This window comes from Giraffa tippelskirchi, chromosome 8, assembly GCF_054371585.1.
Source record: "Giraffa tippelskirchi isolate mGirTip1 chromosome 8, T2T-mGirTip1v1.2.pri, whole genome shotgun sequence".
NCBI lineage: Eukaryota > Metazoa > Chordata > Mammalia > Artiodactyla > Giraffidae > Giraffa > Giraffa tippelskirchi.
Genome location: NC_137282.1, coordinates 155,594,811 through 155,621,060, shown reverse-complemented (window position 1 = coordinate 155,621,060; position 26,250 = coordinate 155,594,811). Strand labels below are relative to the sequence as shown.

At 39.9% G+C, this 26,250-nt stretch overlaps 2 protein-coding genes across 4 annotated transcripts in view; both read left to right on the top strand.

The window, feature by feature from the left end:
* The window catches only part of CD83 (CD83 molecule), a 176,498-nt gene that overhangs the window by 12,397 nt on the left and 137,851 nt on the right, over positions 1 to 26,250 (top strand). The window lies entirely within an intron of this gene.
* The window catches only part of RNF182 (ring finger protein 182), a 48,187-nt gene that overhangs the window by 7,341 nt on the left and 14,596 nt on the right, over positions 1 to 26,250 (top strand). The window contains exons 2-3 of one of the 3 annotated variants that reach the window (XM_081522211.1): positions 4,746 to 4,936; positions 24,377 to 24,534. The exons of 1 other annotated variant lie outside the window; for it this stretch is intronic. The gene's annotated coding sequence lies outside the window, so the exon portion shown is untranslated. The remainder of the gene's footprint in view (positions 1 to 4,745; positions 4,937 to 24,376; positions 24,535 to 26,250) is intronic. One more of the 3 variants, XM_081522210.1, reaches the window with a different exon arrangement.

Below are 26,250 nucleotides of genomic sequence, written 5' to 3'. Positions count from 1 at the left end.
TTCATATATTAAAATAATGTATATTTTCTGTGGTGTTAGCTTTGCTATATACATGTAAAGGTATCGTTCCCATTTGTCTATTTGGGATTGCCTTATGTGGAGTATCATCAGTCTTGGCTCACCTTTTTAAAAAGAATGAAGTATAGTTGATTTGCGGTATTATATTAGTTTTCAGGTGGACAGCACAGTGATTCAGTATTTTTGCAGATTATAGTCATTGTAAGCTACTACAAGATAATGGCTCTAACTCCCTGTGCTGTAGGCTCGTCTGGTCTTTTCTCAGTAGCCCTGTCATATCCTGAGGACCAGGTAATACTTCTCACTCATTCTCTTCCAAGAGAACTCTGTCTATACCTATTTTTTAAAAAAATACAAAAAACAATTTAGCATGTTGTTTGAAAATACATATATCTGTTTTTTTGTGTATGTTCAGTGAAAGTGAAAGTTGTTCAGTCCTGTCCGACTCTTTGCGACCACATGGACTATACAGTCCATGGAATTCTCCAGACCAGAATACTGGAGTGGGTAGCCTTTCCCTTCTCCAGGGGATCTTCCTGACCCAGGAATAGAACCGGAGTCTCCTGCATTGCAGGTGGATTCTTTACCAAATGTGTGCCAGACTGTAAACAAGAACTAAGTCTTACTCATTTCCAAAGATAAGATAAATACAAATGTGCTTTCCTTAAATGAATGCCTTAAAGATTTTTTTATGTGATATAAAATTATTATTTTAAAACCTAGTTCCAAAGTCAGTATTGAGGGCCTTAAAAGTGTCAATTTTAGGGTCTTAGGAAAGTGACTCAGGTTTCCTGCATGTGTGCAACAAGGCAATAAAAAATAAATAAGTGGAAAGTATAAGAACTGGACAATAAAAAATAAGACTCAGGTTTCAGTCGTTTCAGTCATGTTCGAGTCTGTGTGACCCTATGGACTGTAGCACGCCAGGCTCTTCTGTCCATGGGATTCTCTAGGCAAGAATAGTGGAGTGGGTGGTCATGCCATCCTCCAGGGGATCTTCCCCACCCGGGGTGGAAGTCGCCTCTCTTAAGTCTCCTGCATTGGCAGAGAGGCCACTAACACCACCGAGGAAACAGAGGAGTATTACTTCAGTTATCTAAGTTCCAAAATGTATCATCAAGGCACTACAGAATTTCTTTGTGCATTTAGTTATTTGAAATACAACTGAAGAAATCAAGATCACAATTTCATTTTCAATTTGTTTGGATTCCTGATGGTCATATCTTGAAAGGTTATATATGTGTGTGTATATATGAAGTGAAGTGAAGTGAAGTCGCTCAGTCATGTCCGACTCTTTGCAACCCCATGGACTGTAGCCTACCAGGCTTCCCCGTCCATGAGATTTTTCCAGGCAAGAGTATCGGAGTGGGTTGCCTTTTCCTCCTCCAGGGGATCTTCCTGATCCAGGGATCGAACCCAGGTCTCCCGCATTGCAGGCAGACGCTTTATCCTCTGAGCCACCAGGGATATATGCTGCTGCTGCTGCTGCTGCTGCTGCTAAGTCGCTTCAGTCGTGTCCGACTCTGTGCAACCCCATAGACGGCAGCCCACCTGGCTCCCCCATCCCTGGGATTCTCCAGCAAGAACACTGGAGTGTGTTGCCATTTCCTTCTCCAGTGCATGAAAATGAAAAGTGAAGGTGAAGTTGCTCAGTCATATCCGACTCTTAGCGACCCCATGGACAGCAGCCTACAAGGCTCCTCCGTCCATGGGATTTTCCAGGCAAGGGTGCTGGAGTGGGTTGCCATACCAGGGATATATAAATCATAAAAAACACTAGCTAGCTTAATTTTGAAGCACAAGCTGGAATCAAGATTGCTGGGAGAAACATCAATAACCTCAGATACGCAGATGACACCACCCTTATGGCAGAAAGCAAGAACTAGAGAGCCTCTTGATGAAAGTGAAAGAGGAGAGTGAAAAAGCTGGCTTAAAACTCAGCTTTCAAAAAACTAAGATCATGGCATCCGGTCCCATCACTTCATGGCGAATAGATGGAGAAAAAATGGAAACAGTGAGAGACTTTATTTTTGGGGGCTCCAAAATCGCTGCAGATGCTGACTGCAGCCATAAAATTAAAAGACTCTTGCTTCTTGGAAGAAAAGCTATGACCAACCCAGACAGCATATTGAAAAGCAGAGACATTACTTTGCCAACAAAGGTCCGTCTATTCAAAGCTATGGTTTTTCCGGTAGTCATGTATGGATGTGAGAGTTGAACTATAAAGAAATCTGAGCACTGAAGAATTGATGCTTTTGAACTGTGGTGATGGAGAAGACTCTTGAGAGTCCGTTGGACTGCAAGGAGATCCAACCAGTCCATCCTAAAGGAAATCAGTCCTGAAGATTCATTGGAAGGACTGATGCTGAAGCTGAAACGCCAATACTTTGGCCACCTGATGTGAAGAACTGACTCATTAGAAAAGACCCTGATGCTGGGAAAGATTGAAGGTGGGAAGAGAAGGGGATAACAGAGGATGAGATGGTTGGATGGCATCACCGACTCAATGGACATGAGTTTGAGCAAGTTCCGGGAGTTGGTTATGGACGGGGAAGCCTGGCATGCTGCAGTCCATGGGGTCGCAAAGAGTTGGACACGGCTGAGTGACTGAACTGAACTGAGCTTAATTTTATACTCACAGTTATGCATAAACTTTTGATTATTCAAGTCAAAGAGAGCAGAAAATGAATCTTTAAAAATCATTTACATTTGTCTTTACAATGCTTTTACTATTTTATCTTCTATCCACCTCACCCCCTTATAAGCTCATGTTCTCACTATCTCCATAGAAGAATGATCAAGTGTTTTTATTTCAAGGGGCTTTTCTTATTGAAGCTATATGAAAAGCAAAATTAAATAAGAGACAAGTGTCGACAAAAGCAAGTAAGGAAACATAGTTCTGTAGGTTTTTTTAATAATAAACATTGTGATAGCTATCATTTATTGATCACTTTCCTGGCACCCTGGTAGTCCATTTAGTATGTTACACAAACTATCTCTTTTGATCTTCACAATCACTCTTGTTTCCACATCTATAAAATGCTAATAAATAGCTTATCCAAGATTGCACAGGGTCGGTAAATTTAAAACCATCATCTGTGTGATAAATCACAATCTGAAATTGACTATGCTTGCTTTATTAATTGCCAGTCAACAAAGAACGCCTTCCTGCTGCAGTGAACGTGCATTTTGATTATGTTTGCCTTGGAAAGAGTGGCTGCCTGGTGGGGAAGATTCAGGGTAGTGGGTGTGGTCAGTGTTGAAGGGGGAGATGGTTCTCAGGAGGTAATCAAAGCCATCCATCCTTGTTTAAGCTCATTGCCGCAGACTCCCAGGTGGGGTTCTGGTGCAGCAGGAGGGGGTGAAGTCTTCTCCTCCAATCTACTTTTAGAATTAAAAACAAAATTAAAAGGAATTATCTTCTCTTTCCTGAATTTGTTTTATTTTGTACTGTGCCCTGGATTCAGAATTAATGCTCCCCCCCCCCGCAACACACACCCAAAAGGGGCCAGATGAGATGTTACAGGATGAAAAGAAATGCAATGAAAAGTAACTCAGAAAGTGTCATCCCCCTCAGGCTGGCCTTCTTTGAGAGGCAGAGCAACATGTTCTCTGTCCGCTGCAGGAGAGTTCCTTGTCTTAGGACGCCGGCGGCCTGGAGTCACAGGGTCAGGGTGAAGTTAGAAGCCTTGGAAACTGTTCTCATTTGGGTCACTCCGTTGTGCATCACGGGTTTTTCCTGGAATTCCTAGCGCAAACCTTTCTTGGTAGTTACTGGGAAAAAAAGAAATAAGAGACTTTTTGTTAACATCTTAACAGCATGTAAAAGCTCACTTTTTTGAACAACGAGTTATTTTTGTCAGGGTGAGCTTTTTCTTTTATGTTCAAGGGCAGTCTGAGAGTCAGCAAAGCACAGTGGTTAAGAGCATGAATTTTGATGCCAGACAGCTTGTATTTGAATTCTGGCTGTGCTACCATCTAGCTCTATGACCTTGGGGCAGTGGCTTAATTGTGCTGTGCCTTCATTTCTTGACTTATAAAATGGGGAGAATATTACTTACTTCATTGGATTGTGAGGGTTAAGTGAATTAACATTTGTAAAGTCTTACTAGCTATTAAGAGTAAATTTTGTCTGCAGAAAGACAATTTCGGTAATGTTTGATGTTTTTACAGGTAAAAATAAATATCGAGTTGCCTTTAGGTGTTTAAGTTACATATCTTCTTATTCTGCTTATAAATCTGCTAAATGTGAGCAATCATCATCCCTTTTTCTTTGATGAAACTTTAGTTCAAATTGAACAGATTGAGTTCCTTAAACTATCAGTCTCATTTGTAAACTTAGTTAAATTTAAACCCTAAAATATTTTTAATTGTGTATATTTATTTAATATATTTGATTTTCTTTTTAAACAAATCAGATGCTCAGTGGGCAAATGTATGATTCAAATGACTGAAGCCTTTCCAAATACTTAGCTCAATTTCTTTTGACTGTTCTGTCACTTACAAAATTAATATTTTATAGATATAGCCAAATCCTCTTAAACACTTCAATCTAAATAAATCATGTCTAAATATATCCCACATTTTAAGGAGAATCACATGTCAGTTTATGTCCGTTTCTTTTAAACATTAAAAACATAATAATTATGCACAAACTGTTCCAGTTAATATAAAACATATTTCTAAAATATTCTAAGAAATATTAACGTGAGTCTCATTTTCCTTAGCATCTCTGTGCTGCTGTACGTGCTCAGTCATGTCTGACTCTTTGCAATCCCATGGGCTGGAGCCCACCAGCCTCCTCTGTCCGTGGAATTTTCCAGGCAAGAATACTGGAGTGGTTTGCCATTTTCTACTTCAAGGGTTCTTCCTGTTGCAGGGATCCAACCTGAGTCTCTTGCATCTCCTGCATTGGTAGGTGGGTTCTTTACTCCTGTGCCACCTGAGAGTCTCTGTTTAATTCTAAACCTTCTCTAGATTGGAAAGGCACTTACCCATTAGAAAGAAATTTATTAGTTCGGGTAAGCTGGAGGTACCATTTTAGGTGAACTTTTGTTATCATCCCATTCCACATTGATTTCAAGTTACTCTTTGTTTTTTATTAAAATACGCCTTCTTATTGATCACAGATTTAAGGCTTAGATACTGCACCTGGGCTACATACATCCTGTGACCTTCATGCACAGGCTTCACCCATTTTTTTATAGTCACCATGACAACTGGTGATTCTAAACTGTGCTCTTCAGAGATAGTATTGGCATTTTAATCTTTAGACTGATGCTGTCCAATATATAATTTTAAGTTTCAGGTAGGCATATTTTTACTTTTAAAGGTGTCAATCCTATATTTAGCCCATGAATTTTTTGGTTTTATAAGAAAATATATTCATTTACATAGGTAAAATAAATGGCATATATACTGTTTAATAGTTTAACATATTAAAATGTCAGATATACTCACTACAGCATCAATGATATTTCCATGAATAGAATTGAAGTTTCATATTAAACTGATTCTACAAATACATTTTCATCAATTGATGTGTTTTATAAGACATATTTCATGTAGCAGTTAATTTTTTTTAGATGGAGCCATCTATTGAAATCAGGATAGAAAAATAAAAATAACTGTGGTTTAATTGTGGGATTTAGGTTAAATATATTGTGGTAGTGCCTTTTAAAAAAGTTTTACTGATGGTTCCTTAAGAAAAGTAAAATAGAGCTACCATATGATCCAGCAGTCCTACTCCTGGGCATGCATCTGTAGAAAACTCTTAAGATTGAAAAGATGCATGCATCCCAATGTTCATAGAAGTACTATTTACATAGCCAAGACATGGAAACAACCTAAATATCCATTGACAGATGAATGGATAAAGATGTGGTATATGTATATATGTGTGTATATATATGTGTGTGTGTGTGTGTGTATAGACAATGGGAAACTACTCAGTCCTAAAAAAGATTGAAATAATGCCATTTACAGGAACATGGACGGACCGAAGGTTTATACTAAGTGAAGTAATTCAGGCAAAGAGAAATATCATATGAGATCACATGTGGAATCTAAAATACAATACAAATAAACTTTTTTACAAAACAGAAACAGACTCACAAACATAGAAAACAAACTGGCCAGATTGGTGAGAGTAGGCAAGAGCTAAAAGGAGGGAACTTTGCATATTGAAATCCTAGAATCTATTCTAGGGAGAATATGGCTTCTTGAATAGGTAGAGTTGGGGAGGGGATGGAGTGAAGTTGGGGGGGCGATGAGGGAGTGGCTGGTGAGGAAGCAGAAGTCAGATTACGGAGACATTAAATTATTTTCAAGCTGGAATCAAGATTTCGGGGAGAAAGAACAAAACAACCTCAGATATGTAGATGATAGCACTCTAACGGCAGTAAGTGAAGAGGAACTAAAGAGCATCTTGATGAGGGTGAAAGAGGAGAGTGAAAAAAGCTGACTTGAAATTCAGCATTCAAAAAACGATGGTCATGGCATCCAGTCCCATCTCTTCATGGCAAATAGAAGGGGAAAAAGTGGAAGCAGTGACAGATTTTATTTTCCTGGGCTCCAAAATCTCTGCAGATGGTTCCTGCAGCCATGAAATTAAAAGATGCTTGCTCCTTGGAAGGAAAGCTATGACAAGTCTAGACAGTGTATTAAAAGGCAGAGACGTCACTTTGCTGACAAAGTTCTGTATAGTCAAAGCTATGGTTTTTCCAGTAGTCGTGTATGGATGTGAGTGCATATGTGCGTACTTAGCCATGTCTGAGTCTTTGTGATCCCGTGAACTGTAGCCCACAAGGCTCCTCTGTCCATGGAATTTTCCAGGCAAGAATACTGGAGTGGGTTGCCATTTCCTTCTCCAGAGGATCTTCCCAACCCAGGGATCGAACCCATATCTCCTGCACTGGCAGGTGGATTCTTTACAGATGTGAAAGTTGGACCATAAAGAAGGCTGAGCACCAGAGAATTGATGATTTTGAATTGTAGTGCAGGAGAAAAGTCTTGTGAGTCCCTTTGACTGCAAAGACATCAAACCAGTCAGCCCTAAAGGAAATCAACCCTGGACATTCATTGAAAGGACTGAAGCTGAAGCTCTAATATTTGGCCACCTGATGTGAAAAGGTGAACCTTTGGAAAAGACTCTGAAGTTGCGAAAGACTGAGGTCAACAGGAAAAGGAGGTGGCAGAAGATGAGATTTAGATAGCATCACTGACTCAGTGGACATGAATTTGAGCAAACTCTGGGGGATAGTGGAGGACAGAGGATCCTAGTGTGCTACAGTCCCTGGAGTTGCAAAGAGTTGGACATGACTTAGTGACTAAACAACAATACAGTATTTTCAGCAGGGGCATAAATGATCGTATTTGAGTTCTAGAAAATCTCTCTGGTTGCTATGTGTGGACTTTTCAGAATCATTTTCTTTTATCTGTTTTGTGTTTTATGTATCATGTAGAGACTTGCTTTTATTTTTAAGTAAACTTTTGTCAGTGATAGTTAACATGCAGACAGAAAGGTATACAAGTCATAATGTTATAGCTCTATGCATTTTTACTAAGTAAGCATTACCACCTGGGTAATCATCTGTTTTACCTTTCACATTTAGATCTATAATCCTCTTGGAATTGAGTTTTGTATATGGTGTGAGGTAGGAGTGAAGGTTATTTATATCTATGTAAATATCCTGTTGATTCAGTATTATTTATTATAAAGATCATCCTTTCCCCCCTAAATTGCAGTGGCACCTCTTTCATCAATCAAATAATCACATAATGTTTGTGAAACTGTTTCTGGACTCTCTGTATTCCGTTCTGTTGGGCTATTTGTTTAATAAAATGCCTTATATTGTTGTAGTTCTGATATAAGTTTGAATAAGTCTTTCGTTTTTGTTTTTCTTTTTTTGTCTTTTTCTTGGTGTTCAGCATTTACATAAAAATTCTAGAATCACTCTATCAATTTCCACACACACAAAACCTGGCTGAGGTTTGGGCTGGGACTGCATTGAATTTGTAGATCAGTTTGGGAGAGTTTACCATCTTTATGATATTGAGACTTCTAATCAATGAATGTTACAGGTTGTCTTTAACAACATTTTCAAGTTCTATTGGTAGCATTCTTATATATCTTTCATTAAGTTATATTCTTTTGTTGTTATTGCAAATGACATCTTTCACCATTTCATCTTCTAATTTTTGTTGCCTGTACAAATCTGTTGCAACGTGATAGATTTTGTTGTATTGACCTCGTTTCCAAGGATTTTGCTCCATTCACTTCTTAGTCTTAATAGTTTAGCCATAGATTCATTTGGATTTTCTTTGTGTATGATCATTTTATGTAGTGAAGAGTCTTATTTTTTATTGTCCAGTTCTTATACTTTCCACTTATTTATTTTTTATTGCCTTGTTGCACTAGGGCCTTGGTTATACTTTTGAATAGTAGTGATGATAACGTGTATTTCTGGTTCCCAATTTCAGGAAGGAGAGCTTTCAATATTTACAGTATGGCATTTACTTAGGAGTGTGGTTGAAAACTTTTTGTTAAAACTCTCTAATTTCTAATTTGATAGGCATTTAACTGTGAACATGTGTTGACTTTTATCAAATGCTTTTTCTGCAGCTATTGAGATTTTCATATAATTTGTTTCTCCTTTATTTTGTCGATGTGGTAATCTTATTAAAAAACGTTAAATCAATCTTGTGTTCCTGTCGTAAATCCAACAGATGTGCTATCATTTTTGTGTTTTATTGGATTCAGTTTGCTAATATTTTAAGAATTTTGTTTCTGTGTTTAGAGGGAGAGGTTAGCTTGTAGTTTTCCTTTTGTGTAATTAACTTGCCTTGTTTTGGCATCAAGGATATGCTGGTCTTATAAAATCAGTGGGGAATTGTTTCCCTTTTTTGTTCATTTCTCTGGAAGAGATTGGTATTACTTCTCTCTTCAGTGTTTGATAGAAAATTTATTAGTGAAGGCATCTGAGACTGGAGTTTTCTTTGTAGTAAAGTTTTATATTATGGATATAATTATATTAAGTACAGGCCTAGACATATTTCTATATACCATTTCTTGTGTCCAGTTTAACTTTTTTGGACTATAATTAGGTGTTTTCTAACTGTTTTGAGAAAGATACTTAGATTATTGATTTTCAGTCTGCGTTTCTAACGTATGCGTTCAAAACTCTACATTTTCCTTTAAACCGTGGTTTTAATACATTCCTAGAAGTTTTGATGTCATATTTTAATTTTTCTGCCCAAGATGTTTTAAAATGGTCATTGTAGTTTTTTCCTTTGACCTTTAGGTAACTTAGACACTTGCTATGAAGTCTGTCTCCCCATGATGAGTCTACACACTGATGTCTCTGCTGAGTTTTTTTTCCTCGTCTTTTATTTTTAAAGCTTGGCTTCCTGGGGAACTTTTCTGTGTCTGCATAGCTGTAGGTTCTGCCAAAGACAGAGGTTGTGCGCAATTATCTCAAGCCAGGAAGGGTTCCCCTCTCTGGAGAGAGCTGCGTGTGGCTTGGGAAGTCCATTCCGAGTTCAGGGCATTTTCAAGTCTGCTCTTGTTTTTACTTCCACGGGCGCTCATGTCTTCTCTATGCATGTATTCAGACTGTTTGCTGTCAATGTGTTACACATTAGTCTGTGCGATGTATATGCTCAGCCTCTGGTTAACCTTCTGCTAGCCTAAGAAAACAATTATTTGAGACAAGCCATAGATAGGGTGTTCCGGAAGTTAAGATGGCAAAGACAGGCTTGAAAAATTTTCCATGTAGCCTGTCTTTGCCGTCTTAACTTCCGGAACACTCTATCTATAGCTTGTCTCAAATAATTGTTTTCTTAGGCTAGCAGAACTGCTGTCTCTATCAGCTTGTAACTGAGATCACCACCTTGAACAACACTGTTTCATATCAAGTGAGCTTCCATGACAGCGGCAATGGAGCTGCTGTTTCTCTCAGTTGGTTATGCTCTGGATGGAGTAGCGTGCTGGGGAGGGGGGTGTGGGGTGATGGGAGGGGCCCCAGGCAAGAGTGCTACAATACTTAGGTAAATCTCACCAAAGTTCTCCTTCTGTTGGTTGTATGCTGGAATTTTCAGAATGCTGAAATGATTGTATTTGACAGTTCTGACTGGCTTTATAGTTGCTTTGTGGGGAGATGATTTATCAGCCTCTTCATCATGCCAAAGTGAATCTGTTGTAGCTATTGTATTTTTGAGATTTACAATCTTTACTTGATTTTTACCTTTTCTTTTTCTCTTTAAAACAGGTCCCAGTTCTCTGGTGTAATTCTTCACTTGTCATTTTATTTTTTTTTTTTTTGGACATATTAATCATAGTTCTTTTAATGTCCATGTTGGATAACTTCCAGCATTTGGATCACCAGTGGGTCGCTTTATCTCATATCTCCCCATCCCACTCCACTGCCCTGATTTTAGACATTTGGTCTTGTCCCTTTGCACGATATTTTTTTCTAGAATGTCAGAGTGTGTATTTGTAAAAATTGTAAGAAGCTCTGAATAATGCTATCTTTCTTCAGAGTGCGGTAAGTTTTCTTCTGGAAGACAGAGTTAGGGGGCTGCTTGTTTTGATTCGGTCAAGAATCGAGAAGACTGATTCTGAGTTTCATTTGTTTTTCTGGTTGCACTGAGTCTTCACTGCTTTTGTACAGGCTTTCTCTAGTTGCGGCAAATGGAGGCTTTTCTTCCTTGTGGTGCTCGGGGCTCTCCTTGCGGTGGCTTTTCTTGTTGGGAAGCATGGGCTCTATGTGTGCAGGCTTCAGTAGTTGTAGTACTTGGGCTTATTTGCCCCGAGGCATGTGCAATCTTCCCCTACCAGGGACTGAACCCGTGTCCCCTGCATTGGCAGGCGGATTCCTGTCCACTGTGCCAGAATTTCATTCTTTTTGAGGAATATCTTACTTTGATATTCTTTTATTCCTGGGGCATAAGCTTTTAGAGATCCCAATTGAAACCTAAGGTGTTTACTGGGGGCTTCCTCCTTGGTGAGCCTGAGCTCCACTTTCCTTTTCTTCAGTCGTACAAATCTACCAAAATCTCTGCTTAGTATTTTATTTTTATTTTTATTTTTTTTTCTGCTTAGTATTTTAACCTCATGCCACTTTCTCTGGTTTTCTGGCTTCTTGTAGTATGCAGGTTAGGAATCTTGAAGGGAAATATTCTGTGGAATGTTAATCTTGCTCTCTGCATTTGTCTTTTCTTTGGAGTCTTGGCTCATCCAGTCCTACTCACTTTGATAAACCCGAACTCTAATTCTTGAGCACATACTGCTGAACCAAAATGTTTGAACTGCCACTTTCTTCATGGTCTACTGGCCCCCAGGTGTACACAGAAATTGGCAAATTCCTTGACCATCGACATGGCAGATAATGGCAAGTTACTCACTTTAATGCTTTTCCCTTCTCTCCAGCAACTTGTTTCTCAAGTACTGGTTGCTTTGGTTGCTGTTTAAGGACTCGAACAACTTTTTGCTTTTATAAATTTTATCCCCTCTTTCTTCATGGGATTACTGGTCTGATAGCAACTACTTCACTCTTTATGGAAGTGGAGCTCCACAAAAATAATCTTAGTGTCATTACTTTATTTGATCTAAGTTGACAAAGAGATGTATAATCATGAAATTTTTTTCCTCTAGATTAGAATCTTGGAATAATCAAGGAGTCTCTTGAAGATATAATAACTAGAGTGGAAAGACTGTAAAATCATCCTGCAAAATCTGAACTAGGGAAATCTTACTCAAAATATATCAGTAGCTAAGAGACAAAACTGTTTTGCATAAACTGACCTGCAGTGTTATTATAATTTTGGTCTTATGAATGCTTTATTTTGAATTATTTCTTACAGTAAAATCAGTCATGACTATACAAGGAAATTTTACAAAAATTTGATAATGACTTTTAGTGTAGATCTTTATTTGTAATTTGACTACACTAAAGCCTTGACTGTGTGGGTCACAACGAACTATGGAAAATTCTGAAAGAGATGGGAATACAAGACCACCTTATCTACCTCTTGAGAAACCTGTATGCAGGTCAAGAAGCAGCAGTTAGAATCAGATATGGAACAACAGACATGGAACAACAGTTAGAATTGGACATGGTTCCAAACTGGGAAAGGAGAACGTCAGGACTGTATATTGTCACCCTGCTTATTTAACTTATATTCAGAGTACATCACGTGAAATGCCGGGCTGGATGAATCTCAAGTTGGAATCAAGATTGCCGGGAGAAATATCAATAACCTCAGATATGCAGATGACACCACCCTAATGGCAGAAAGCGAAGAAGAACTAAAGAGCCTCTTGATGAAAGTGAAAGAGGAGAGTGAAAAAGTTGGCTTAAAACTCAACATTCAAAAAACGAAGATCATGCCATCCAGTCCCATCACTTCATGGCAAATAGATGGGGAAACAATGGAAACAATGAGAGACTTTACTTTCTTGGGCTCCAAATTCACTGCATTTGGTGACTGCAGCCATGAAATTAAAAGACGCTTGCTTCTTGAAAGAAAAGCTACGACCTACCTAGACAGTGTATTAAAGAGCAGAGACATCACTTTGCCGACAAAGGTCTGTACAGTGGAAGCTGTGGTTTTACCAGTAGTCATGTATGCATGTACAAGTTGGACCATAAAGAAGCCTGAGGGCCAAAAGAAGGCTGAGGGCCAAAGAATTGCTGCTTTCCAACTGCAGTGCTGGAGAAGACTCTTGAGAGTCCCTTGGACAGCAAGGGGATTAAACCAGTCATTCCTAAAGGAAATCAACCTTGAATATTCATTGGGAAGACTACTGTTGAGGCTAAAGCTCTGATACTTTGGCCACCTGATGTGGAGAGCTGGCTCATTGGAAAAGACCCTGATGCTGGGAAAGATTGAGGGCAGGAGGAAAAGTGGGCAACAGAGGATGAGATGAGTAGATGGCATCATCGACTCAATGGACATGAGTTTGAGCAAACTCTGGGGCATAGTGAAGGACAGGAAGGCCTGGCATGTCCATGGGGTCACAAAGAGTTGGACCCGACTGAGTGACTGAACAACAGCAAAGAATCATGTTGTTTGAGTTTACTATTTGGAAAACACAAATATTTAACTTATAGTGTCAAATTATTTTTTAGGTTTTTTTTTTTGTTGTTTTTAAGTGAAACAACACAGAATGCTTAATTTTTAGAGCTAGCTTATTTTGGATCTAATACTTTTCATTATATTATAGGAAGTAAAAGTTAATTTTGAAAATAGCTTTTAAAAATTATTATCTAAGATTCAAGGAAAGTTGTGACCAACCTAGACAGCATATTAAAAAGCAGAGACATTACTTTGTCAACAAAGATCCGTCTAGTCAAGTCTATGGTTTTTCCAGTAGTCATGTATGGATGTGAGAGTTGGACTATAAAGAAAGCTGAGCGCCAAAGAATTGATGCTTTTGAACTGTGGTGCTGGAGAAGATTCTTGAGAGTCCGTTGGACTGCAAGGAGATCCAACCAGTCCATCCTAAAGGAAATCAGTCCTGGGTATTCACTGGAAGGACTGATGTTGAAGCTGAAACTCCAATATTTTGGCCACCTGATGTGAAGAACTGACTCATTTGAAAAGACCCTGATGTTGGGAAAGATTGAAGGCAGGAGGAGAAGGGGACGACAGAGGATGAGATGGTTAGATGGTATCACCGACTCAATCTACGTGAGTTTGGGTAAACTCCGGGAGTTGGTGATGGACAGGGAGGCCTGGCGTGCTGCGGTTCATGGGGTCGCAAAGAGTCAGACACGACTCAGTGACTGAACTAACTAACTCATCAGTTGTAACAAATATACTGCTCAGATGAATGTATGGATTATGTGAGGGGCTGTGCAGGTGTGGGGGTAAAGAGTATGTGGGAAATCTTTGTACCTTACTCTCAATTTTGTTGTGAATCTTAAACTGCTCTAAAAAAATTGAAGTCTTCAAAAAATTGTTAGATACACAGAAATTACATTCACCTACTCTGATATACCAGTGTTATATTGTTATATAGCAATTTACTTTTCTTAGAAGTAATTTACATTAGTAGCAGTTAATATCGATAAGCTGCTTACTAGGTGTCAGATCCTAAGGGGAAAATTAGTCAGGTCTAATAAACTCTGAATAGCGAGAAAGTCAGACTGTTCCTAGTGCTTTGCTTTGTCCAGATGTAAATGCTCTCGGCTGTCATTTGAATGACTGCTGACACCCCAGTACCTATGGAAAGGCCGGCCCTAATCCTAGATCCTTGTAATGTTGGAACAGGGAGGTCTTTAGCCATCAAGTCCAGAATCTTAATTTCTCGGATGAAAACGTCATGACCCAGAAAGGGTAAGTGATTTTCCCAAGTGATTTACTCAAAGATCCCAGAGCCTGCTCATTAGGCAGAGCTGGGATTGGATTAGACAAACTATTGTGGCCCAATTTGGAGATTTACCCTAAGATGTCCTTATCACAGAACATATTTATCAAATGTCAAACTGCCACAGCAGCTCCACTGCATTCCTTTAGAAAAATAACCTTAAAAGGTGAAGTTGTCCGTGGGTGGAGATGACAGTGACTCAGCAGTGTCCTTGAGCCCGTAATGACTTAGCAGAACTCTCTGTGTAGACACTTCTGCCTCAATCTGCCAGATCGCTTTTAGTGGCCCTCCCCTTCCACCCTAGCCCCAATACTATAGCTTCGGCAAAAATACAGGAACAGCAGCATGACAATAAAAAGAAAACAGCCAACTTGCGTGTGTGCTAAGTTGCTTCAGTCCTGCCGGCTCTTTGTGACCCTACAGACTGTAGCCCGCTAGGCTCTGTCTGTCCATGGGCTTCTCCAGGCAGGAATACTGGAGTGGGTTGCCAGACTCTCCTCCAGGGCATCTTCCCAATCCAGGGATTCAATCTGTGTCTCTTATATCTCCTGCATTGGGAGGTGGGTTCTTTACCTCCAGCGCCACCTGGGAAGTCCAAAAAAACCAACACAGATCTAAAAACAAAAACAAAAAAACCCCAAACCTTTCAATTTTTTTTTTTTTTTTGCCTAAATGGGACCATTAGAGCATTTAAAAAATTTCAAAGATTAAAATGCACTATTTTTGATACTTATGTCAAATCTTTTCATTGGGCTTCCCTGGTGGCTCAGTGGTAAAGAATCCATCTACAATGCAGGAGATGCAGGTTCAATTACTGGGTTGGGAAGATCTCCTGGAGAAGGAAATGGCAACCCATTCAAGTCTTCTTGCCTAGAGAATCCCCGTGGACAGAGAAGCCTGGCAGGCTACTGTCCATGGGGTGGCAAAGTGCTGGACACGACCGAGCAGCTAAGCCCACATCCACGGTGGCTGGGGAGCAGGAGAAACTAAGCGTCCCTGAACACAAACATGGGCAAGCAGGGAAAGAAAGCTTTGCTAGTGGTTTTTATTTTTGTCTTTTTATTATGGAAAAACTTAAAATATATTCAAAAGTAGAGAAAATGGTAGAATGAATCCCTCTTTTACTAATCATGAAGCCTTAACAATGGTCAACATATGGCCAATCTAGCTTCTTTTCTCTGCCCCTCCCCACTGGGTTATTTTAAACAAAGCCCACATGTCGTATTATTTCATCTGTGACTATGCCAGAGTGTATCTTTAAAACAATAGAGACTTGACTTTGTAAAAAAATATATAACCACAATGCTATTAGCACACCAGAAAACAGCATTCTTTGCTGTCATCAAATACCTGATGAGTATTCAGATTTCCCTGATTGTCTTGTAGATTTTTTCTCAGTTGGTGTGTTAGAATCAGATCCAAATAAGGACCACACATGCGCTTAGTTGATAAATGTCTCAGGACTCTTTTAATCTATAGGTTCACCCTTTTCTCCCTCCTCTTGTGGTTTATTGCAGAAACCAAATTCTTCACCTGTAGAATTTCCTACAGTATGAATTTTTGCTAACTATATCGCCCTGATGTAGCTTAATTTTCTGTCCCCTGTATTTCCCGTAAACTGGTAATTAGAACCAGAGCTTTGACGGATTTTCCACTTTTTGGCAAGATTTCGGGGTAGGGGGCATATACTTTCTAGTGACCTTCTCCGGTGGCTCAGAGATAAAGAATCCACCTGCAATGCAGGAGACGTGGGTTCGATTCCTGGGTCAGGAACATCCTCTGGAGGAGTAAATGGCAACCCACTCCAGCATTCTTGCCTGGAGGATCCCATGGACAGAGGAGGAGCCTGGTGGGCTATAGTCCATGGGGTCTCAAAGAGTTGGACACAACTGACGAACACGCGCACACACACGTATACTTTCTCCTGCAGGGCATCAGGGGGCACATGCTACCTGGCCTTCCTGTGTGTAGGGTTAAGTTTGACCTGTGAACAAGTGTCGTCAGCCTGACACATCCGTTATAAACTCCCCCATCTGCTTTGTGCCTGGTGGTTTTAGCAATCATTGGTAATTATTGTCTAGATTAGGGACTGGCAGACTCTTTCTGTAAAGGGCCGGATAGTGAATATTTCGGACTTTGAGAGCCATATGGTCTCCATCATTGCAGACAGCAGCCTTAGGTAACGTGTAAATAACTGCGCATAACTGTGTTCCTATAAAACTTCACTTACCCGATTAGTTCTGGCCTATTGGCCACATTTTGCTGACTCCTGACCTACATCAATTATTTCATAAGGGGTTGCAAGATAATATGATTCTATCATTCTTTCTTCGTTTATTCACTGAAAGGCTTCTATAAAGAATTTGGCCTCATCAGTTACTTGGCTTCTCTAAGCAACTGTTTGTAAAGGAAGAGCAGGGTAAATACTTGAGTCTTTCTCTTTGTTTATTATCCATCTTCAGAAGAAGGTGTTGGTTTCCTAGCATCTTCCAGAGGTGATCATTTTGTTTTTTAAGTATCATCACAAAATTCCAGATCTTTGACATAGTTGATGTTTCAGGCCTCCTAGACTTGGGCCCTGTACACACTCAGAAAAGCCTAGCGGCTGGTGTCTTAATAGTCAAACTGCAGCCATGTGGCACTTCCCAGACGTCTTTATTTTATTGTTAGTATTATTTTTTGTCTTTGAGTGAATCTACATCCCAAATCTCAAGGACAGATGTCCTCAAATATTTTCCTTTGGCAGGTGTTAAATGAGTGCCCATTCTGTCAAACCCGGTCCTGGATCCTTTCCTCCCAGGCACCTTTTGCTCCCTGGCAGAAAGTCTCTGATATACAGTTGTTATAGAATAAGTGGTCTCCTTCTGCAGCTGTAGAATCCATGATGCTCTGGTTTTCAGTTTTATTAGGTAAGAAAAACATGTTTTTCAAATTCAACAGTGAGATTCTTTCACATAGGTTTCCATAGTTTTAAATCTATGTTAAAACATCTGTTTTTAATCATGGCTAGGTCACTGCTATTAAGCGAGATTGATATTTCAGTGTTCATAATGCAATATTATTTAGTTAGCCTGCAAAATGAAATTTGATTTAATACCCTCTGGTTTTTCATTAGTGCCAAATGGGGGAAAAAATGGACACATTTAAAGAGCTCAGATTTAACATTGTTGTAAATGTTGAAATGCTCTCTCCTGGTATATCATCCAAAGTTCACTTAAATCAGTGGACTGTTCTGATGCCCCTTCTTGCTTCCTCTCTCTGTTGTTTTTTCCAGCCTGAATAAATAAATAAGAGTGTCCTCTCTCTGTTTTTCAGCGCTGAGCTCACTCTGCATTTTCTCTCTGTTGTGGCCAAGCTTTCACCCTAAACCCACAGTCTGTCCTCCCCTCAGTTGTTTGAGGTACTGTGAGGTCTCCTTTAAGTGTTGGTATCGCTGCCCTGCTGCTACTTTTGACACCTCCTTGTCACCCTCTCTTTCCCTGGATTTAGGGGGGACCTTTAGTTTTTCTTCTCATCCTCTTCTTGCTTGCCTTCCTCTCTTCTCTTTTCCCAACCCAGCAGCAACATGCCCGAATCTTGTTTGATCTCACCTCAGCGTTTCTGTCTCTCTCTCTAAGCCTCTCTGACTTGCTTGGGAAGCTCATGGTTTGCCAGTCTTGCTTTCATCACGTTAGTTATTCCCCCGTCTGCACGTGATTCTAGAGCCCTGTCTCCAACGCTGAGCTCCGATGTTTCTATTTCTGTATTTATTGTCAAAGATGAGATGTTTAAACGTTGACTAATTTTTTTTTTAACAACTGAAAATAAAATCCAAGAGAAGAGAGTATGCCATGTTCCTGAGGTTCCTTTAAATGTAGTCCTGTCCCTCTTGAAGTCCCTGGTGGTTGGTTGATCAATGAAACGATCTTGAAGATGGATTTAAAGCCTTCTGAAAGTTGTCTACCAATCCCTCTCTGCTTCAGTCTTCGGCTGAACCCTGTCTCTGCTCTGGCCCTATATGTGCTGGCTGTCCTTGCTTTAGACTACTTTATAACATTTCTCTCTTTAACGTATCTTGCCACACCACAAGTTTCCTTTCTTTCTGGAAAGATTTTCCAGACGAATTCTGACTATCTTCAGATACCAGCAGCTGAACCCCTTTTCTCTCAACCATAAAACTAGTGTGTGTGCGTGTGTGTGTGTGCACACGCGCACTTTTGGGGACCCCATGGACTGTAGCCCACCAGGGTGCTCTGTCCGTGAGATTTTCCAGGCAAGAATACTGGAGTGCGTTGGCATTTCCTGCTCCAGGGGATCTTCCCAACCCAGGGATTGAACTCCAGTCTCTTGAGTCTCCTGCACTGGCAGGCAATTCTTTACCACTGAGCCACCTGGGGCGCTCGAGTAGGTGGCTCAATGGTAGAGAACCTGCCTACCAATGCAGGAGATGAGGGTTCTATCCCTGAGTTGGGAAGACCCCCTGGAGAAGGAAATGGCAACCCACTCCAGTATTCTTGCCTGGAGAATCTCACGGACAGAGTAGCCTGGCAGGCTACAGTCCATGGGGTTGCAGAAGGGTCTGACATGCTTAAACGACTAAATGACACCACCACAAAATTAGGAGGAATTTTTTTCTCATGACTTGACAGCTTCCCCAAACCCATTATTTTCTGCACCGATAAGAAGGGAAGCAATGTTTTATTTTTTACCTTTTGAAGATATGAGTATTTAGTATGTCTGACACACAACAAAATCATTTAACCCTAATGTGTAATAAATGTGAAACTTTATTTCCTAACAGTGTGCTCCTTTTCCTACACAAACATCATTTTTATCTCATTAAAAAAACATCGAAGCTCTTTGCTTTATCCTAATCTTCACAGTTGAGTATGTTCGATCAATAAAGCCACTTTATGTAACTGTGTTGCAGAGTGACACGTTCATTAAGATTGAGGCCGAAGCCCTTCAGGGCAAATAAATTCAATCACATTTAATCTAATATTTCTGTTTCTGCTTGCCAAGCTTGTATTAAGGCAAATAGTAAATGTGGTAGAATTTAGAAAGTGATTTTTTTCCTTTAAAAATATTTGCCCATTATTAATTGAAGTATTTTGTTCATCAGATTGATCACATTTTATTGAGTCAGAGCACAGGTGGGCTTTGGTAAGTACAAATGTTCAGGATAGGTAGGCATTTCTATTGAGAATGGAGGAGAGAGGATATATTCCTTAGAATTATGGGAAATGAGCAAAACACTTTTGGGAGAGATGAAAAGGAAAAATATTTTCATTTGTGACTTTGTTTTTACTTTAGAATAATATTATAGCAAGAATACCTTTCTAGCTTTTACTATATTTATAATTTTGAGAAAGTTGTGAGTTTTGAGAATAGTAGTGATCACTCTTACTTGGTGTATAAGGAAACGTTGAGAGAAAATTTAAAAAGCTTTAAGGGCAAAGTGTACCTCTTCATGGAGAAGGAAATGGCAACCCCCTCCAGTGTGCTTGCCTGGAGAATCCAAGGGATGGAGGAGCCTGGTGGGCTGCCGTCTATGGGGTTGCACAGGGTCGGACATGACTGAAGTGACTCAGCAGCAGCAGCAGCATACCTCTTCAGATTGATGTCCTGATATTTACAGACAAACAATCCTATAAAAGTTGTAACCTCTGATTTTTATTAATGAGTATCTAGGAGCCTAAGCCTGCAGCTGACTGTGGATAAATATTTATGGAAACGGGATTTTCAATGATGAAGATAAAAGAATTCATTCATTTGTTCAACATATGTTGGGGGCTTTCTAGACGGTATGATTTAAGGACATCTCATATCAACCTAGGATGACTTCCCTGGTGGCTCAGACGGTAAAGCGTCTGCCTACAATGCCGGAGACCTAGGTTCAATCCCTGGGTTGGGAAGATCTCCTGGAGAAGGATATGGCAACCCACTCCAGTGTTCTTGCCTGGAAAATCCCATGGACAGTGGAACCTGGTAGGCTACAGTCCATGGGGTCGAAAAGAGTCGGACACGACTGAGCGCTTTCACTTTCACTTTCTTTCATATCAACCTAAAGCAGGAATGAGTTTGGACTATTCCTGGAACTTAGCAAAGGGGGATGTGACAGGAAGGTGATACAAGTGGTGAATCCAGACAAGACCGAAGGGAATGTAGAGGCCGGACTGTGCAGTGAGCACCCTGCTGTAGGGAGTCTGCACTCTAATCTCTACGTAATGGAGAACTATTCAATGATGGTGACTGTTTTGCTCAGTATTAATATTCATATATGAAAAATATTTAGAGAAAATATAGAAAAGTTAATGACAAAGTATACCTCCTTAGGTTGATGTCTATAAAAATATAATCTAATTTACATTTCTAGAAGTTCACATTTGAGCTGCAAAGACGATAGTTTGTAGTCGTGCAAAATAGAAGCAGGAAGATCATTTAGGAGACAATATCCTAATGGACAGGCTTTCTAGGTGGTGCTGGTGGTAAAGAATCTGCCTACCAATGCAGGACCTGCAGGAAATGCGGATGTGATCCCTGGGTCGGGAAGATCCCCTGGAGGAGAGCATGGCACCCCAGTCCAGTATTCTTGCTGGGAAAATTCCATGGACACAGAGAAGCCTGGAAGGCTACATGGGGTGACCGTGTAGGTCACCCATGGGGTCCCACAATGGGGTTGCAAAGAGTCGAATACAACAATTGTACTGGACAAGGTCACACGTGGGTGCAGTTGGAAGACTGGAGACATACTTTGTGGGCAGAATTGACTCTTCTCCCCAATGGATTGGATGTGAGGAGTGAGATGCAGGGTAGGATGAAGCATGACTCTTGGGTTGTGGCCTGAAAAACAGAGAATGAGAAACTAGCACACATTGTAAAGCAGTTTTACCCGAATTTACAAAGTAACTAATTAATTAATTAAAAAAACAGAGAATGGGGGTGCCATTCATTATGATGGAGAAACTGTATTGGGTGTGGTTAGAAGTGAAGATCAAAACTTGTCTTGGATTTAATTCAGGTCTGAAATGTTAGTAAGAAGACAAGGGGCGGGGTCTAGTAGGTGGTCTGTAACTCAGGAAAGGTGTGAGCTGTAGACACGGAATCAGGGGGAGCTGTCAGGTGGCATTTACAGCTGGGAGCAGATGGGATGATCTGAGGCACATAGAAAGGAACAGTGGCTCCAGACCAAGTGCTCGGGTGCCCCAACCTTCAGAGACCTGGTAGAAGAGGAGCTGGCAGAGAACGCTGAGAACGAGTAGTTCCAAAGAGAACTGGGGAAGTGTGGCATCCTGGCAGGGATGAGAAGAGAGGGTTTGGGGAGGAAGGACATGGGCAGTGGGTGGAAAACTCTAGAGAGGTGAAACGAGATGAAGGCAGAAAAGAATCCATTTATTACCTTTATAGTCGATTTCTGCCTTCAGAAATCTCATCTTATTTGCTTTTGTATCCTCAACATCTAGCTCGTAGCTTGACACATAATAGGCATTGGGTAAATTCCTGTTGAATAATTAAATGAAAGAGGCGGTATCAAGAGAGGGCTACATCATGAGTCAATCGGAATTAAAATCCAACTACTGCTCTTTCAAGTATTTTCTGTAGAAATTGAAGATGACTTTCCTATCAATTACTAATATATTGATTAAAATGTTTTGAAAGTCTTTGATTTTCAGCTATAATTTCAGGAGTATGATTGTGTAGTTTTTTGACCAGTAGGTATGTTTCCTCTGTCTTCCAAAATAAAGGCAGTTACATTGGTTTGGAAGAAGAAGGAACATTTGAGTGTGTGTGTATGTGTGGTGTTAGTTTTATTTGAAACCAGCGTTAAAATAATTAACTTACTTCTACCTAAGTTTGAAATTGTAGAAATGTTGCAAAGCACCTACGTTAGTCTCTTTGATCACCTTTGATCATCTTATTCTTTCTTGATGTGGTTAGAGATTTTTATTAAATTTGGCCAAGGGAAATTATGGGGGAAGGATTAATAGCAAAGAGATTTGTCTAATGGGAAAGGATTCAGTGACTTTTAACAATGTAATTTGTAGCCTATATTCCTATTAACGCTTGATCTTCTTATATTCTACCTTTGCCTCTTCCAAGTAAAGTAAGGTACCAGGCAAGCAATCTAAACTTAGAAAAGAAAGAATGAAAGTGTAGTCACTCAGTCATGTCCGACTCTTTGTGACCCTGTGGACTGTAGCCCACCAGGCTCCTCTGTCCATGGAATTCTCCAGGCAAGAATACTGGAATGATTGCCATTCCCTTCTCCAGGGGATCTTCCTGACTCAGGGATCAAACCTGGGTCTCTCACATTGCAGGCAGATTCTTTACCATCTGAGCCACTAGGGAAGCCCAAACTTATAAGACTTGTACATTATCTGTTCATGTCCTATACAGACAGAATATTCATGAAAAAAAATTAATAATAAAATTTCCCTTTCAATTCATCAGGTTGTGGAGGTTATTAGAATCCTGTAAATTTGGTAGATTATGTTTTACTTGCTGTGTGTTCTATCTATAGATAGAAAACCTGGATACCTTGTGAAACTGTCTTCAGTGCAGATTCTTATAACTGCTACCGGTTTAGAATGCCAAAGTATTTAAAAATATCAATGGATACATTATTTATAAATTTCTAACAGCATCCATATAGTGTTTACTCTCATAAAATATTCCTACCCGTATGATTTCATTGAATCCTTACAACAACCGCTGAAGTAGGTGTTCCTTCTTAGTCCAAGATCATATAACCTGTCAGTGTCAGAGCCAAGCCACACATCTGGGTCTCCTGACCCATTTCAGACTGCCTGCAAGTGATGGCCATGCCTCTGGCTCCCCACACGTGCTGAGATTGCAGGTGTGGATAGACGTAGGGTGAGGAGAACCTGACTTTTCCCCCTCATTGCTGGACATACACACTGGTTTAAGAGAGTTGGCAAATGATGAATCGTTAAATCCTTCCTCCATCTGTGTAAACAGTGGCCTCTCATACAGAAGTAAAGCCAGGAGCGCTCGGTCATTAATTCTGCTGTATTCTAATAAATAGATTATGATTCCCCATCAAATTAAATTGCCTGGACGTGGAGGAGGGGTAAAGTAAGAGTTTCAGTCTTTGACAGAAGTTTTCTGGAAGTGCTCAGAAGGCTGCCAAGCAACCACTAAGGGTTATTGGTGTTGGAGGTTAAATTTGTTTAGAGTCGGCTCGTGATCCTTCAAGATGAGTGTTTGGAACCTCTTCTTCCAGGGTTTTCTAAGTTAGAGCCTTTTTTAATAATAAAAAGGATTGTTCTTAATGAAAGGCACAGCAAACCCCCCCACCCCTACCAATCTGAGCTTGTCATGCTGTACAAAAGCTTGAATATTGTTAATGTTCCCTAAGGCGGCACTATGATCACTGGGACTGAAACCAGCATATTATTGGCAATTTGTAATTATTAACAGTAATGTGAGTTTTTCAGACTCTAGCTGGAAGCTAACTTAATCAATCTCTGGATAGAAGGACTGGACTTTCTTGAAGGTAGATGCCGCATGTATGGTATAAGTTTACTTTGAGACTCGAGAGCCATAAATACTAAGATTTGGAGTGTAGGGATTTGTGAATGAGTTTTGGTATTATATGGCAAGTGTGTGTCATTTTTTAGTAGCTGAGCTTAAAATCGGTGTCCTGCCTTGGTTATTCACAAAGAAAGATGGTACTGCAAGTGCCAGGATCTCTCATATTGTTTTTTACTTTTTGGATGGGGGGTGGGTTAGAGCTATTAGTCAAGAATTTAAGATGTCATAAAAAACTGATGATCAAAAGCCGAAAATGTTTGAATAATGATGTTCCATTTTGCATGAAAAGAAATTAAAGATAGAATCAAGTCTTTAGCACCATCTCTAAAAACAGGAACCATAGGTAATGAAAGTGACAGCTGCTCAATCTGTATCAGTTTTTTGGTTAGAGAACCCTTTAAAATATACTGTCTACCCATGTAGGAAGCAATGTTAATACTGTTTATTTTCCAGGATTGGAGGAGGATCCAGGAAATGAGAATTGAAACTTGGCAGTGTTGCTGTTTCATAAGGGGAAAAAATATAACCTGACCTGTTAATGCCAAATTAAAATGGTTGATGGACTCCGAGAGCATGATTCAGGCTAAATGAAACCAGTATGAGAAATACTTGTAAGAAACTAAATTCACCCTGAGACATATAAATATAATTTATATGGACAGTGGAGTGAGACAGAGGATAGAGCCCTGGACAGGCAACAAAATAGGATCACATTGGATGGCTGATTTTTTGAGCTCCCTTTGTTCTTATTTCTTATGTGATCTTGGAAAAAATGCTTACCATTTGTGTTCATTTACATATCCTTTGGGGCTTCCCAGGTGGTGCTAGTGGTAAAGAACCCGCTTGCCAAAGCAGGAGACACAAGAGACGAGGGTTTGATCCCTGGGTTGGGAAGATCCCTTGGAGAAGGGCATGGCAACCCACTTGAGTTTTCTTGCCTGGAGAATCCCCATGGACAGAGGAGCCTGGGGGGGTACAGTCCACGGGGTCACAGAGAGTCAGACAGGACAGAAGCGACTTAGCACAGCACAGCATATATCTATTAACTAGGAATGATGGTGCCCTTCGCTGTTATGAAAGTGACATATGTTTCTAAAATTTTTGAGTTTCTTAGAGAAAGTCTCTTAATTAACAGAAGTAATTATAGTAAAAATTTTTAAAGTTTATATATAGAAGAAGGTACAGGGACTTTATTTTGACTAAGAACTTTCTAACACAAACAAAAATTGCGAGGATCTCTTAGGCAGCTTCAAAGTATGCAAGAAGTCTTTTAGGTAGGATGAGGATAACTGTGGATAAATGGTGCCTGCCTGCTGTCACTCTGTGAGGTCACAAAATAGAGACCACTGTGTCCCTCATGGACGTGTAGTCACGTGGGTCCTCCAGCTCCCCGGCCAGAACCCCAGGGATATAACAGAGAGAAATAATAGTTCCATGAACACATGGTTAATGCGATAGAGTGGCAGCTGGAGACAGACGCCGACCTGACAAAATATAGTAAGAGCACATAAGGAGATTTAAATGCAGCCTAAGAAGACTTCCTAGAGATGAAAAGCACGATTTTCCAATCAAACATTTCAGTAAATGAATTGAAGGAGATGACAATCTTCCCGGAGACTTGAATGAAGAGCCAGGTCTCTCAAGTGGAAGCATCTGAAAGCATAGAGCAAAAATATAAAGAAAGGGATAGAAATCCAAGAGAAAATGGATCTAGGAAATATAACATGTGAGTAACAGGAGACCCAGAGGGAGAAAAAAGGACGGATGGAGGAAAGGCAATAATTAAATAAGTATAAGAAATAAATTTTCTGAACTTGAAAATCAAGACTGTGTCTGTATATTCAAATGGCTCATCAAGTTCCAGGCAAGATTTCTAAATTCTCTGTATATATTGGAAAAGTTCTTGAACTCTTAAGAATACAAAGCAAAATCTTAAAACCTTCCAGAAAGAGAGAATGAATTACCTACCGTTTAAGGAGTATCAGACTAGCAACACATTTCTCGTCGATGACACCAGAAGCTGGAGATAGTGGAGTAACTTCCGTAGTCCATGGAGACAAAAGGTCAGCAGCCTGAAAATCACATATACAGCCAAGCTACCATCTCTCTCTGTTAGGGTAAAAGGAATTTACTGTCATGTAAGAATTCAGAGATGTCATCTCCCATTTTCTAACAAAAGTACTCAAGAAAAGAGTATCAAATGAAAAACATCCAAACAAAAGTTAATCAAATACTTCAAGGTGAACAGAGATAATAGCAGAGCAAATTTTTCTTTTTTTTGGAAAATTTCTAAATTAACCATTTAATTCAAGTGGAAAGGAAAGAGT